At 40.2% G+C, this 7,211-nt stretch overlaps 1 non-coding gene across 1 annotated transcript; it reads left to right on the forward strand.

Annotated features, from left to right (window-relative positions):
* Positions 1-3,413: 3,413 nt before the first annotated feature.
* Positions 3,414-3,517, forward strand: LOC147497171 (small nucleolar RNA R71). The gene has a single exon (XR_015197286.1). It is a non-coding gene; the product is annotated as a small nucleolar RNA R71 (small nucleolar RNA).
* The last annotated feature ends 3,694 nt before the right edge of the window (positions 3,518-7,211 follow it).

The raw sequence follows: 7,211 nt of genomic DNA on the forward strand, positions 1-7,211 counted from the left end.
ATAATAAATAAATAAGTGGACTTATTATCTAGTTTCGTCCCAAAGACAAAGCACTAACCGCATAGTCACTAGCATCACACACGAGTTCAAAAGGTTTAGACCAATCGGAGGTCAGTATAATAGGTGCATTGGTTTTAGGGCGGCTTTTAAGGTTTCAAAAGCCTGTTTACAGTTAAAATTAAAATCAAAGATTGCATCCTTCAAAAGCGGTTAGTTAAAGGCCTAGCTATTTTCGAAAAATCTTTAATGAAACGCCTATAAAACCCTCGATGGCCTAGAAAGGCTCTAATCTCACCTGACAGTCCGTGGTTTAGGTAGGTCGCTATCTTATCTAGTTTGGCTTTATCTACTTCGATGCCATCACTAGATACAATATGACCTAGCACTATGCCCTTTTGACCATGAAATGACACTTTTCCCAATTTAAAACGAGGCTCTTTTCTTCACACCGCGTCAAGACCTTAGACAGGTTAGACAAACATTCTGTAAAAGGAGTCTCCATAGATAGAAAATCATCCATGAATACTTCCATAAAGCTACCATGTCACTAAATATATGAAGCATACATCACTGGAAGGTACTGTGGGCATTACAAAGGCCAAAAGGCATTCGCTTATAGGCATATGTTCCGGGACATGTGAAGGTTGTCTTTTCTTGGTCATCAATATCAATAATAATCTGAAAATAGCCGAGTAGCCATCCGTAAAACAATAAAGGCATGACCAAATAGACGTCTAGCATCCGATCTATAAATGGTAAGGGAAAGTGATCCTTTCGTGTCATAGCATTTAAACGCCCTGTAATCAATACGCATTCTCCATTTCATAGGACCTTGAGTGACAACATAGTCACCCTTCCCGCTACGCATTACCATGGTGACTCCCCGATCTTAGGAACTACATGAATGGGACTTACCCATTCACTATCGGAGATTGGGTATATAATACCCGCATCGAGTAATCGCAAGACTTCTTCCCTAACCACCTCTTTCATGGCAGGGTTCAAACGACGCTGAGGTTCGCGAGAAGTCTTCGCTATATCCTCCAAATGGATAATGATGAGTGCAAACATTAGGGTCAATTCCCTTAATATCGGCTAGGGACCAACCAATCGCAGACCGATGTTCCCTAATCACCCTTATTAAACATGTCTCTTCATCCTTAGTTAACAGAGAAGATATAATTATCGGGTGACTACCATCCGGATCAAGTTGAATATATTTTAACTCCGGGAAGAGGTTTAAGACTTGGTGTGGACGGAATGTCCGTTGATGTTTCATAAGTGTCCTTATCTTTGCGTAATGAAGACTTGCTTAGGTAGCAAGTCTTCGTAATCGATATATGGAGCAACCGGCGGGTCTACAATTGGTGTGGACTCGGGATGGTGTTGACTTCCTCTAAGTAGGAGTCATTTACAAAATCGGAAGGTCCAAAAGAAAGGAATTTGTACATATTGTTTTCGGAAACGTGTTGTTAAAATAATCTTGAGCTAAACTCTCGATCATGCTAACCTCCCCATCTACGAGACGAATCTGGTAACTGTTTCATCATTTTAAAAACATTTACCTCGGCGCATGATGGCCAAAAGATAAGGACATCTTTCCATCGCGACAATTTATAAAGCGCATTGGCGGTTGCCAAGAAGGGGCGCCCTAAAATGATCGGTCAGAGTCATTAGCGACTTCTGTATCGAGGATAACAAAATCAGCAGGATAGTAGAAATCCTGAACCTTAACAAGCACGTTTTCCACTACACCTTTAGGATACTTAATTGACTTGTCCGCTAATTGCAACGTTATTTTTGTAGGTTGCATTTCCTGTAGACCTATTTGTTTATACAAGTAATACGGGAGTAAGTTAACACTTCGCCCCAGTCTAATAATAAAGGCGGTCGTCGTGTGGGAATCTCCTAAGGTGCATTTTACAGTAGGACGACCAGGGTCCTTGTACTTAACAATTCCATTGTTTCCGGATAACGTTGGGAACTGTTCAGTTAAAAAGGCGTCTTTAGGTATATTGGTCTTACGCCTAGTAGTGCACAACTCTTTAAGAAACTTAAGCGTGGTTAGGTAGCTTTTAATAGCTTCGAGAAAAGGAAGGTTTATCATTAGATTCTTGAAAACGCGTTCCTAATTTCCTCAAAGTTTGTATCCCCGTTAGCATGGCTAATTTTTGAGGGAACGGTGGTTTAAACTCTATATTTAGTGTATGGCTCGACTTGAAGTGTAACCTTGGCTTTCTGTTTCTTAGGTTGTGGTTTAACTGGGACCTCTACAGTGGTAGGTTCTTCAGTTTCTATTTCGGTATCTAGTTCGATATCCGGTGTAGGGATTACGGATGGGGTAACTATAGGCATAGTTACTTTGTTATCAACCACTCTTCCAGAGCGGAGAGTGGTGATGGCATTTAGGTCACCTACGATTGTAGTTTCCGTACTAGAATTACCGTTTACCTCAAAGGCTGTGTTTGCTGTTTTAGGGTTTGGTATTGCTTGTCCTGGAAAACGCCTTTTGGTTGGGCTTTCGCTTGGGCTAACTGTTGTATGCCCTGATTTATGGATTGTAAAATCTGTTGGTTTGATTGAGTCATTGTCTGGAAAAGTTGTTGGGTAACTTGTATAAAGGCATCGATACGATCCGGTTGTATAGGTGTAGTAGTCACGGGTGGTGTGACTGGAACTATCTCTCGTTGATTATTTATGGGTGGGTTGTGATAGTTATTATTATTAACCGGAACGATACCTCTATTGGTATTATAATTATTATAATTATTCTCGACCTTGTGCTTGACCTTGCCGTGGTTTTGCGCTTGGTTGTTATAATTATTATAATTCCCTTGACCTTGTCCTTGTCCTCCTTGCTAGGTGGAGCTTGGTTATAATTGTTTGCTTGCCTAACGCTTTGATTATTGTACCACTGGAGGTGTTACTTGTTGATTATTTCTCCAACCGAAGTTGGGATGTTGTCTCCAAGGGCGTTAGGAATAGGATAGTTATTAATAGAGTAAACATTATCTTGTTCTGTGGTTGTTGTTCATAAGCTAGAGGACAATAATCGTCAAGGTGCTCACGGACTCAAACAGAAATTACATGGGTTGGAGTTTACATTCATGACGGGATAGGCTTTTGTTGAAAGCGAAATAGCCTCTACTTTTTAGTTAGAGATTCGATTAGATTTTTAAGTTCTGGATCGGTTTTCTTCTCAAACATACCGTGACCTTTTTTGTTGAAGAAGAACTAGCTCGAAATGGGGATATCATCACTACCCCCAATTATTATTTTAGTTTGGCTTCTAAAAATTTGTAAGCCTCCGAGGCTCCTTTACTTAGGAAACTACCTCCATTCATTATGTCAAGGACTTCTTTATGGTGGTGTAGAAGACCTTTGAAAAGGCACGAACTAACGTGTCTTTAGCTAAGTTATGATGTGGACACTCTATAAGGAGATCGGTGAAACGATTCCATGCCTCAGAAAATGATTCATGAGGATTCTGTCGGAAAAAATGAATCTTTGAAAGCATCTCATCCGTCTTTAGGGGTGGGTAAAAATGTTCCATAAACAGCTGAACAAGTTTAGCCCACGAGTCCACAGAATTAGGCGCTTGGGCAGTTAACCAAGACGCCGCCTTATCGGCTAGGGTGAAAGGGAATACCCTCAGTTTAATTTGCTCTGCACCAACCGTAGGATGGTGGAATGTCGTAAGGACTTGTTCAATCCTACGCATGTGCTGATAAGGTTTTTCATGGTCTAACCCATGAAAAATGGGTAACAAATTAAATATGTTTGGGGGGATTCGAAAATCCCCCACTGGGTCTGCTAGAACGATGCACGATTTAGGGCTATCGCCTCGAAGGCTTTGTAAAAGTCGGAGAGAGAGGAGTCTCTTTCTTCACCATTATGTCGGGTATGGTGTGTGTGATAGTAGTTAGAGGTGTCGGGGTGGTGTACTAGATAGACTTGTTTGTTGCCGTGTAATTACGTTTGTTGTTTTGTTCCGACCAGACCTTAATCTCATGCAAGACTAAGTTGAGCTTAACTAAACATGCAACACTCCAAACAATTCGATGTACTAGTAGAAAACCTCTAACCGGAAATGCGAGGTATGGAAGAAAGGAATACCTGATAAAGGTCCTTGCTTCGCTTATGAATAGCGTCTTGTGTAATGCCGCGTGTTCGGTGTATATAAGAGATTAGAACACTGAAAAAAATATGAAAGATCAAAGTTTGAATCAAAACTGTGGAAATCGGAAATTTTAACAACTGACAAGGCCAGATAGGCCTTCGCTCGAAAGTAATTTTCAGTTCTGATGTTTTTTAGGGTGGGTCGCTCGATTGGGAAGTCGAAGTTCCAGTGTTTGGCTGGTCGCGCTAATATGGTATGCGGCGCTTCGGGGTAAACAAAATTCCAAGAACTTAGCGGGTCGCTCTTCTCTTTGCCTTGCGGTATTTTTTTTTTTTGAATTTGTCACTGAAATGGGGAACCACGTATGAAACAAACAAGGGTGGGTGGGTTTAATGGGACTTAAAAATGACTACTTCTACTATGAAAACAATGCTAAAGTGTAACTAAGATGGCAGCGGCGCCATTTGATAATCATAAAATGAGTAGTTTACCTACGAAATGAACTATGAATTCAAAACGTAAGTAAACTAAAACTGAACTTTTACGAAGTCTATTATCAAAGATTCTACTCTCGTCTGCGAATTGCACTAAGTGGAGTAGGAAGTTAGCTCCACTCCTAGTTCTCTAGCACGGATTGTTCTCTAAGTCTAAGAAATCAGTCTTAAGTCAATGAGAGTTTTAACGAGGGGTGATTATACTCACGATGCAATATGAAAAGCAATATGTTGAATGTCACTACACGAACTATATGGAGGAAATACTAATGTTCTTGAATCTAGATAAAGAATTAGAGGGGAATTGAATCCACCTCGAATCCAACTTAACAACCTAGTATAGATTGTCGATCTCGATTCTTACATTTTCACGGCAAGAATTTCGAAGTCTAATCCCTAGGGTTCATGGCATTTCTACCGGATACTAACTAGCATGTGAGGTCGTCCACCCATTCTCATGGCTAAACACACGACCTTCTAGAGTGGAATAGATTCTACAACCAATTCTATACTAACCACTAAGTTTTCATCAAGGCTTCATCAACCCCTCTAATGGAGGTTTTAGCCTTGATTCATCAAACTAACATTTCCCATTGAATCTAAACTAAACATAATGTTAGAATTTGAGGTTTACTTACTTAAACAATAATGAATCTAATTTAATGACTGGAATGAATTAAGGACAAGAATTTAAATTAGATCTAGAATGGAAATGACAAAATTCGAAATGGACAACTAACTATTTTATTTATCTAATCAATCAAGAACAATGATTCAAAGATTTAATCTAAAATAAGAATTGAAATAGAACTAAAACTTAATTTAATTAATAAAACTAGATCTAGAATTCTATATATTAATTTAGGTCTAACTAGCTACCATTAACAAAGAATGAAGCTTTTGTTTTTATACATCCAGATCCAAAAATCGTGCATGGGCTTGGAGCCATGTTTTGGGCCAGAGAATCAGGCCCAAAACCCAATTCTTCGATCCAAAAGGCCTCTTCAGCTGCAGTTGGCTTCCACAGACTTTTCGTCCACTTCTGCTCCTCTGATTGGGTCAAAGCTTGGACCATTGGAAATCTCTTTCCGATCCGGTCGTTTTGACATAAGGTAGGCCCAATTCCGAGGTCTGAGTCCAAAGATATGGCATTCGGAAGTTCTGCTGACTGTTGCTCCTTTATCTCGTTAAAGTGGCACATTTCTGCACATAATGGACTTTGAAGCCTGAAATGCATAAAAATACGTAATCAGTATTAACTCTTACTTATTATTCACATAATTGGTCTAACAGTATGATTATTAAGGGGTTAAAACTACAGTTTTGGGCTCTTATCACAGAACGCATGGCTATGCTTCATAGGGGCATGCGTTCACTAAACACTATCTGTACAGACCTCTGGACTCGACAGGCGACTATTCATCACAACTTCGAGATCCGCACCCAGAGAGAGGATGAGAGATGGGAACAGGCGAGGGCTGAGATGGAAGCCCAGCGCCAGTTTAGAGTGGATATGCTTGCACGCTTCCCACCTCATACAGACTCTGCTTCTGAGGACACAGCTACGAGGCATGAGCGTCGTCGACGAAGGACGACTCCTGCTGGACCTTCGGGAGCCCAGGAGCCACCATTAGAGAGTGTGCCCTCCGCCACCAGTGGCGAGGTGTTTAGAGAGTCTGAGGTTTGATAGTGGTTGTTGTTTTATTTATTTTTGTTGTTTTTATTGTAATGTAACTTTTATTTTCGTAATTTGAATTTTGTAGTGAAAGGTACTCCGAATGAAATTTTAATATAAGGGGGTTATTTTCAGTATGTGTGGTTGTTTCATATTGATCCCACCTTCCCAACTTGTTTGGGGTGGTTTTATCAATTCAAGCTTTATTTTTATATAACCCTACTTGTTAGAATTTATTCTTGGAGTCAAGGTGAAAATATGATTGTTTAGGCATATCTATGAGTGAGAATCATTGTAGGATGAAATTTAGATTAAATAGGTACATTCAATCATAAATCAACCTAAAAGATACTGGGTTTGAATTAGAATCAAGAAAATGAGTTGTTTCCGTTTTCGGGTTTGGAAATTTTAGGATTTCCGGAAAACTGCCGTAATTAGTTTTGGCAACTTTCCGATCCATTTTAGCAACTTTAAACCTATATAAACTTGATACAATCTATCCTCACAACTCACACTACACCTAAACTCCATCACTCACCCTTCTTCACACCCGCGATTCCCCACGTTTTAGTCTCTATTTTTAGCCAAATCGCAACTTCGGGAAGCCTTTCGCTTCCGGAAGGCCTTTCAGCGCCCTACACTTCTTGACGAAAATTTTACTCGAGAGCCAGCGCCAAGGGCAAGCAGCGAGACTTCGGCTAAAAACACTGGAATTCCAAAATACAAAGAGCGACTTGCCCTAGTTGGCCTTTCGCGCTGACTTCCGTGGACCAGAAATTTTCCAGTTTTTCGCGTAGTACCGGTTGTTTTGCAAATTTGTTCCGGGCGTAGTTTTGAGATGACATCTCCTATAATAATACCGAACAGTCTTTCAAAGATTTGTTCCAAAGCACTACTTACGGTGCTTGGTTTCAGAGTGATC

Source organism: Coptis chinensis, chromosome 5 (genome assembly GCF_015680905.1).
Source record: "Coptis chinensis isolate HL-2020 chromosome 5, ASM1568090v1, whole genome shotgun sequence".
Classification (NCBI taxonomy): Eukaryota; Viridiplantae; Streptophyta; class Magnoliopsida; order Ranunculales; family Ranunculaceae; genus Coptis; species Coptis chinensis.